The sequence below is a fragment of the Columba livia genome, chromosome 2 (assembly GCF_036013475.1).
Source record: "Columba livia isolate bColLiv1 breed racing homer chromosome 2, bColLiv1.pat.W.v2, whole genome shotgun sequence".
Taxonomy (NCBI): domain Eukaryota; kingdom Metazoa; phylum Chordata; class Aves; order Columbiformes; family Columbidae; genus Columba; species Columba livia.
In genome coordinates, this window is record NC_088603.1 from 116791131 (window position 1) to 116799126 (window position 7996).

Consider the following 7996-nt stretch of genomic DNA (forward strand, 5'->3'; position numbering starts at 1 on the left):
CAGTACAATGGTTACAAAATCCTATCCACAAACCCATTAATTACAGCTGTGTGAAACATTTTTGATAAAAGTTCATTAAATGTTCTAGGTAAACTTAACACTCTTTTTTTTTTTTTGTAAAACACACATGCTTTTCCTACTGTCCAGGTTAATAATCCGGAAAAACCCCATAGCATAATACTTTGCTGAAATTTGTTTAAGTTAATAGCACTTGATACGTTGCTTCAAGATTTACTTCAACTATGGTTTTTTTAAGATTTGAAAGCTGAGTGCTTTATTTTATTGAAATCATTTAACAAATCAGGATTTTTCAGCTGTTATTTTTTTCCATCACTGCAAAATTATCTGAAAAAAACACTTATTAGTCAAGTTCTTACCTCACAGTGCCTGTGATTCACGCAGGTTACCCATTATATTCCGTATGGTATTATACCCTGTGGATGTCTAGGTATTTGTAGTTTGATTACTAGAGAAGCTTCTTCCCTCCCTGCAAGGAGGGTTTGCAGTAGCAGTGGACTCCTGTTCATTACTGTCACTGCTCCAGTGCAGGTGGAACAGTTGCCAACGTGTTTTGTGCAAGCGGTCCATGAATCTCAAATATATTTCCCTGTCATTCTGCCAGCACCACAACTGATTGGCCTCTCAGCAAGTTTTGGAGACTTAGGAGATGTGTTTTGATTGCCCTCCTTTTCCTCCAGATGTTTATAGACTAGACAGGTTAAATAAGATGAGCTACTGCTCATTCCATCAAAATAGCTAATGTATCAATTACTTATAGTACTAAGAAAAATGAGATGAAATGGCAGACACTTTCATAATATGGCATAGTCATAAAGATAGTAAAAATCTCCAGAATTATTGCTAGGGACTTTAAAAGTAAAATACAAGATGCACATTTCAGTTCAGTGCAGCTATGAATGCTTGTTATGATAATTCAACTAATGAATTGGTCTGCATTTGCACAAATAATCTTATTTATTTCAAGGCAGAAGTCTGCATCTTCTACTTTTGAGATGAAAAGTAGGCTTCGTACAGAAGCTGTAGCTTAAGCGTCCTATGTTCTCTACATCATATTCTCTCACGTTGAAAGTAATAAAGTGATAGGATGGGACAGAGAAGAAAGTCTGGTCTGGAAGGGCCCCATTTCTTTCCATTTTCCCTTCTTCAAGTAAGACAACCTCCTAAAGTATTGTTATTTCTCCCTCACTTCATCATTTCTTCTCCTCATTGTAATTTTTCTTATTGCAACTGATTTGTAATGTAAAGCTTGCTTGGGAAATTAAATATTCATACTCTGGAAGTCATCAGTGTCAAAATTGCTTTATAGACCTTGCTTGTATATGCAGCCAGAGCAGAGGATGAGAAATAAATGCTTTTTTATTCTATTGCTCCTATGTGAATTTGAAAATAAAGCACTCTCAGACAAACAAACAAACAAACAACAACAACAAAAACTTGGAGCAAAACTATGGGGAAAAAATTAATTATTAACCTTTTGGAGGAATGTTCTGGGCTCAGAGTAAGAATGCCTTTCAATAGCAACTTATACATAGGAGTTAGTTCCTCATCTGATTTAGATCTGTGTAGCTCCAATACTGTAAGCAGTGAAGGGACCACCAGCCTCCAGCCTAACCTCCTGAATTACAAAATATAAACACATTTTAAGTTTTGTTTGCAGAAATTTGGAGATTAATAAATCTAGTCATCATTTTCTAAAGGTTAATTTTTCTCACAGAATTGTTTATATCTTTCTTTTCCTGTTTTTAACCTGAATTCATCTAGCATCAGTTATCAACCACTAACTCTCATTTTACTGTTTTCCACTGAAAAACCTTGTGGTGTCAGGAATCTACTCCCCATATACATAGCTACAAAGCATGATTATGTCATAGTCATCACTTGGGTAAAATAAATTGAGTTTCTTAATTATTCTATGATGGAACTATTTTTTTTTAATTACTCTTGAAGCTTTCTCTGTCTCATTCCTGCTAGGGCACAAGGCTTCTAACCTCAAAACATCTTCACAAATGCAGTATCTAATTTCTCCCACTTAATATTCCCCAATTTCAATATGCACAGCTAGAATTTTTTCTCAGTCACATTGGTCAAGCGTAAGTTACTGCTGCTGCTAAGCTCTCTTTTTTTTCTTTGTAATATTCTGGGCTGGTTTATGTTTCATGTACGCCTTTGTATTTGACTGACCCAGCTCTTTCTTTATAACAATGCAAAGATTTCTTCTAAATCATCGTTGAAAAACATGAAATGTTCTTAGCCAGCAGCAGACCTATGGATAGATGCTACTTACGTTGCTTTTTACTTATTTCCTTCTATTACTTTTCAGGTACTTCCAGATAACCATTTTAGAAACCTGACGAATTCTACCTTGATTTTTTTTTTTTTAATGAAGCTAGTGTTCTTCCTAGCAAAATCACTACATGTATGGCAGAATATACCACTAACGAACCAAGCCCCTATTAATGAAACAGTGTCACTGTGTATTTCTGTTTGAGTGTTTTCATTTGTTTTCCACAAACATCGAAGCACTACAATGTCTGAAACAAATTTTGAGGAGAAGCAGCATATGAGCTACAGTAGATTACATCAGTATAGTCATTTACCTGCTTGCAGTAGATCAGTGCAGACCTGGCCAATAAATACGTTGACCAACTTTCACTATACCTTGACCAAGAAATATCAGCTGAAGAATTCTCCAAACTAATTTGAAGTAGGGAAAGTCAAGTTTTTATTTTTAGTTATTTGCACTTTACTGTACCACAAAACACTAGAAGAAAAGGTTAAAAATATATTGCTTATTCCATTGTTATTTCATTGGGTTGGCAACAAATTATGATTTTACTTCTTCACCTGAGCATTGTAATTAATGACAGAAACTATTTTTTGATACTGTGGCCTACAACAATTGATTTCTCTTAGGGAAATCAATTTCTCCTGTTCATCTTCAGGAAAAAGAGGAATTAAAGTCAAATTTTGAAATAAGTAATGCTAAATATTATTCACTGAGCACATTAATTCTTAAAAACACTTTCTGTTCTAATCAGCAAGGGGTGGCCCATTAATGGCTGGGTATTTTAGTAACATTTCTATAAGATCATCAACTCTTAGAAAGATATATAGACATGATCACTGAAGGATGTCTGCCTGAGGAAGACATTTTGGTAAATTGTGCTTACATTCATACTTCACACAGAATCAAGTTGAGAGACTTCCAGGAGATCCCCCTTACAGACAGCACTAGGACTCAGACAGCAAAGGCTCAGTGTAACAGTGACGTAGGTACCACAGCACTTTCTTGTTTTCCTTTTGACACTTTGGAAATTTTGCAGTCCTTCACTTCCTGTTATTCACATTGTGAGAGTAAACTTTATTTAGAAAAGTTCAGAAAAATCAGAAAAATATTTCAGAAAACATCAGAAAAAGATGATCTAAAGGACAACTTGTTCTTCTCAGCTCACTGTTAAGCCATAATCCCACCTTTTTTAAACTGCTCTTCCTTACAGTAGTAAATAGTCCCACTTCTCATCCAACAGCTTACTTTAATGATCATGACATGCCATCACATGGTTCCCGTAACTCAATAGGACAGTAATCTGATTACCAAATTCCAATGGGTAGTGGAGAGTGAAACACCTGGATATCACCAGGTGCTCAAAAAAGGAGCTTCATTTTGTGATGAAACATGAACAAATTTCAAAATAGGTTTCCATTTGAGTTGACCCAAACCTAAGCAGTCTTTGAAACTTTATTTAAAGTTTCCAAACATTTAGACTTCCTTATCATTAAAGTTTTCTTGCAAAAATACATTTTCCTGTTCCACAGAAAATTTACAATGAGCTCTCTTTCAAAGTTTTATTTATTGTCAAATGAAATAAATAGAATGAACAGTCTAAAACACAGGTAAAAACACAGGGAGCTGAACATACAGAAACATCTAAGATGCACTACAAAGAATGCAGACATATCTGTATGTAGATATATCTCTTTTCAAAGGTAAAAACACACTAACACACCTTACTAAATTAAAATACCTCTCCAATCTCTACCGCTCCAAGCACCAGTTTCACCATATGTACAAACCCACTAATTTCATCCGTTCATTAATACTGAACTCACGAATAGGCAAATCATTGTATCCTGCCCCTACCTTTTCTCACAGGGCAGGCAGGCAGAGATTTTATGAGGAACAAAACAATCCACTTTTGCTCCTCTGAAGGATAAAAATCGTAATTTTCCTCACAGTAGGGGTCTGCACACCTATCAGTGAGGTGTCCAGCTCTGACTATATTGCAGGATGCTTGCCTCACTCTAAACCAGAATGTTTTCCTGTAACCATCCATCCATGCCTTCAATATACACGGAGGACATACTCCTACAACTGTTGTTATGTTTCAGTTTGGAATTAGAATCCTAGTTTATGTTGCAGTAACAAAAACAACCAGAACAAATAACAACCTGTTCCTGTGCTCCACAAGGTATGAGCCAGGAGAACAAAACCAGGAAGATGAGGTTTGCAGTACAAGCCCTTGATACTGAAATGCTTATTCCAGAACTAAAAAGTACTGATGTAATTATATAGCAGTCAGCAGACTAAGTAAACCCTCTTAATAAGCACATTTCAAAATAACATATTTCAACCTGCCATGACAAATATTATTGCAGAATAACAACCTTTAACCTGATGGGATGCTTACACATAGTTCTCTGGTTTTTAGATTGCTTATGGATTTTTAAAAATCAAGTAACTTAGGCCTTAAAGTCAATTGATCAATGAACAGAGGTTCCTATACTAGTAATTGTACAATGGAAACGATTCATGAAGAATCTTTGCTGAAGAATAAAACTAGGCAAGAGGTTTCAACCAATTTGGAAGGAAAGGGAACACGATCCTACCTTGTGGTTGTCTGATTTGAGTGAAAATCCTGGTGAGGAGACCTTGGTCATCTCTGTTGAGCTCCAAGACACCCTCTGAGAGCTGACTGCACTTTCTGTGGTGAACCACTTGAGTCCTGTGAGAGCATCCAGCCCTGTGAGAAACCTGCAAAAAGTCTTTATATGCTTCAAGACAGAGAATCTGTAATTTGGTCTCAATCATGTTCTGTTCTATAGTTTCTATAATTTGTTTTGTGAATTGGTTGATCTCATAATCAGAGTTTCCAGTTATTGTCAGCATAAAGAGTGTATCCTGTGTCTCCACAGACACACACAGACATTAGGAAATTAAGCAGGAACCATTTACACTTTGACCATATAAGGAGTGAGGCTGCATAATATGCTCAGTATTTGAAAATACAAACAAAGATTAATATTTCCATTTCAAAAGATATTGACCTTTCTGAAGAACACTAGGGCAACAAAGGTATCACTCAACCCTAAACCACCAAATGGCAAACACCTTGTATCAAAGAAAGATGTAAAATACCTAAAAAGGTGGAAGGCTGCATGGTACAGCCAGCAGTCCATAGCTGTGAGCCCATTAGGATATATTATATTGTAATATTTAAAAAATTAGAAGGAAATTCGATTGATTTAGAGGTTGGTATCAACTTCAAAATTAAGAAAAAAGGTTTTAAAAGATGCCTTGAGCAAGGGAATAGTACTTCATAGAAGTTAACATGCACTATCACCATCGCTTTATGTGAACCAGAAAAAATGTTTATGCCTTGAATTAAATTGAGATATTATTTCTTCTGCCTGTTAAAAGCTCTCTGGATTGAAAGTCTGTCTCTCAGCAAGGAAGTCAGTAATTTCATCTTCCACAAGACAGTGTTAACTGCTACTAAATATGCTGGTTCTCTTCATGAAACATGAAACTCAGACCCTAAACAGATTTAGAGGGCTGGCAAGGGAATGCTTTACAGGAATTCGCTGCCAGGAAAAACACAGGCATCAACTGAACAGTATCAGGCCAGCTTTTAGAAGAGAAAGTATTGCCTCACTCAATTTGTACATACTAACTGAATTAGGTCTTTCATATCCAAATTGTTGCTCCTGTGTGAAAGAGACTCTAAAATGGGTGCTCTGTGGGCCCACACTTAGAGGTCAAGAGATAAGTGACATCCTGGAATGCTATAAGAGTTCATGTAAAAACTGTAAAAGCTGCCATCGTACTAGAATCCTATATTTACTTTTAAAAAGCTTTAAAAGACTGAAAAGCTTGATAAAATGTGCAAATCAAATTTCAGACTGGCGCTTTTAAATGTTACAAGAAGGGTGTCATGCTCATTCTGACAGTGCTCGCAGCAAGCAAGATGCAAAAGACGCTGTTGGAAAGGGACTCATGTACCCTCAGAACAACTCATCACTGCTCTGTCCATAATCTCTAATAGTGCCTTAAAAAGGCATTCTTCACCTTTGTTTCATCTGCTCTACTTTGTTTTGCCTATTTCACTACATATCCTTGCAGTATAACAAACAAAACATAATAAAAAGAGTTCCAACCCCATAGAATTTACAGTTGGTTGTACAGCGGAACAGCGACATCACCTAAAGCATTTACAGATTATGGAGAAAAATAAAAACAAAACCAAAAAACACATTATGACACGTTTATTGCAATCACTAAAATGAGACTTGAGAATACTTCGAAAAGCATTTGATATATGTGACTAAATAAGAAAGAAAGAAAATGTGCTAATTAGGTAGTCCTATAATTATTTTGCATAGCTAGAACAAGACCAAATTATTTATGCTCGGGAAATAAATCTACTGCTGATCTTGAAAAGCCCTAGCAAGAATTAACTCAGGCTTGTGCTGAGCACAGACCATGCATGGTTCACTTCAATCACAGTAAAACATACCATAGTCCAGTGGAATAGCTACTGGGAGCTGTATTACTTGCTAATAATAGGTGCCCTTGGAACAAGGAAGATGTTATAAAGTGATCGCATAATTTTCCCTGCCAAAATAACCACAGAAAAACTTGACCTATGGATTCAGATAATCTAGGCACACTATAAAGAACCATATTAATATATTGTTGAATATACAAAGCAAATAACCAGCTGGGATTATAACTTCATCATTTGCAAGCCACCAGCAAAGTAAGCTGGATGTAAAAATACTCGGGATAACATGTCACCACCAAATACCATGAACTGGTGCAGAAATTTTATTCTGCAAACACTGTTCCTCCAGGAGAGCTCAAATCAAAATGAAGTAAGGGGAAGGAGAGTAGTTAAATTATTAGAGTTGAGATGATCAAGGCACTGAATAAGGTGGGTGACGCAGATGCCTTCTAAAGAGACAGTAGAAATAATATTAGGACATAATGTCATATAATCTATGAACAGGTTAACAAGGAAGACAATTTCAGGGGATCCTCTACTGACCTTTATGTTTGTAACAGCATAAAATCCTTACAGTCTAACTGCTCCTCGAAATTTCAGTACCAGGGTAGAAAACAAATCTTTAGAAAAAAACACATTAAACAACAAATACTAAATCAAATGCTTAAATAAATTAAATTAAGAGGGGCACCACTTCTGAAAACTATGATTAGAGCACTCACTACGACCAGAAGACATTGCTCCTGAAGTATTTCAACATCACACACTACATTACCTTTGTTTTCAATGGCAATCCTCTCCGTAGCTCTAAAACCAAAAGTTAAACACAAGAAAAGAGACCAGTGTGGGACCAACAGTACAGAGCAGAGCATGGCAAGTTAACACGACAGACAGCTCTCAGAACAGCCAAAATTCCCCCATTTTGGCTGGTTCTAACTGCTGGTCTTATTCATTGGCTTCATACTGCAGTTTTGCCCTAGAGGAGAGCAGAAAGGATGCCCCCAGCAAATGAGAGAGCATCTTCATCACACGGTTCTGTTTTCATTAGTTAACTTGCCATGGCTTCCCATTCATCCTTTGTAATTGCTGGAGCAGTTGTGCTTTTATTCTACTTGTTTCGATAACTGAAACAGTAACAAGACTCCTTCTTTTGTATAAATCTCCAAATGTACTCTAGTACCCTATTTCCCATC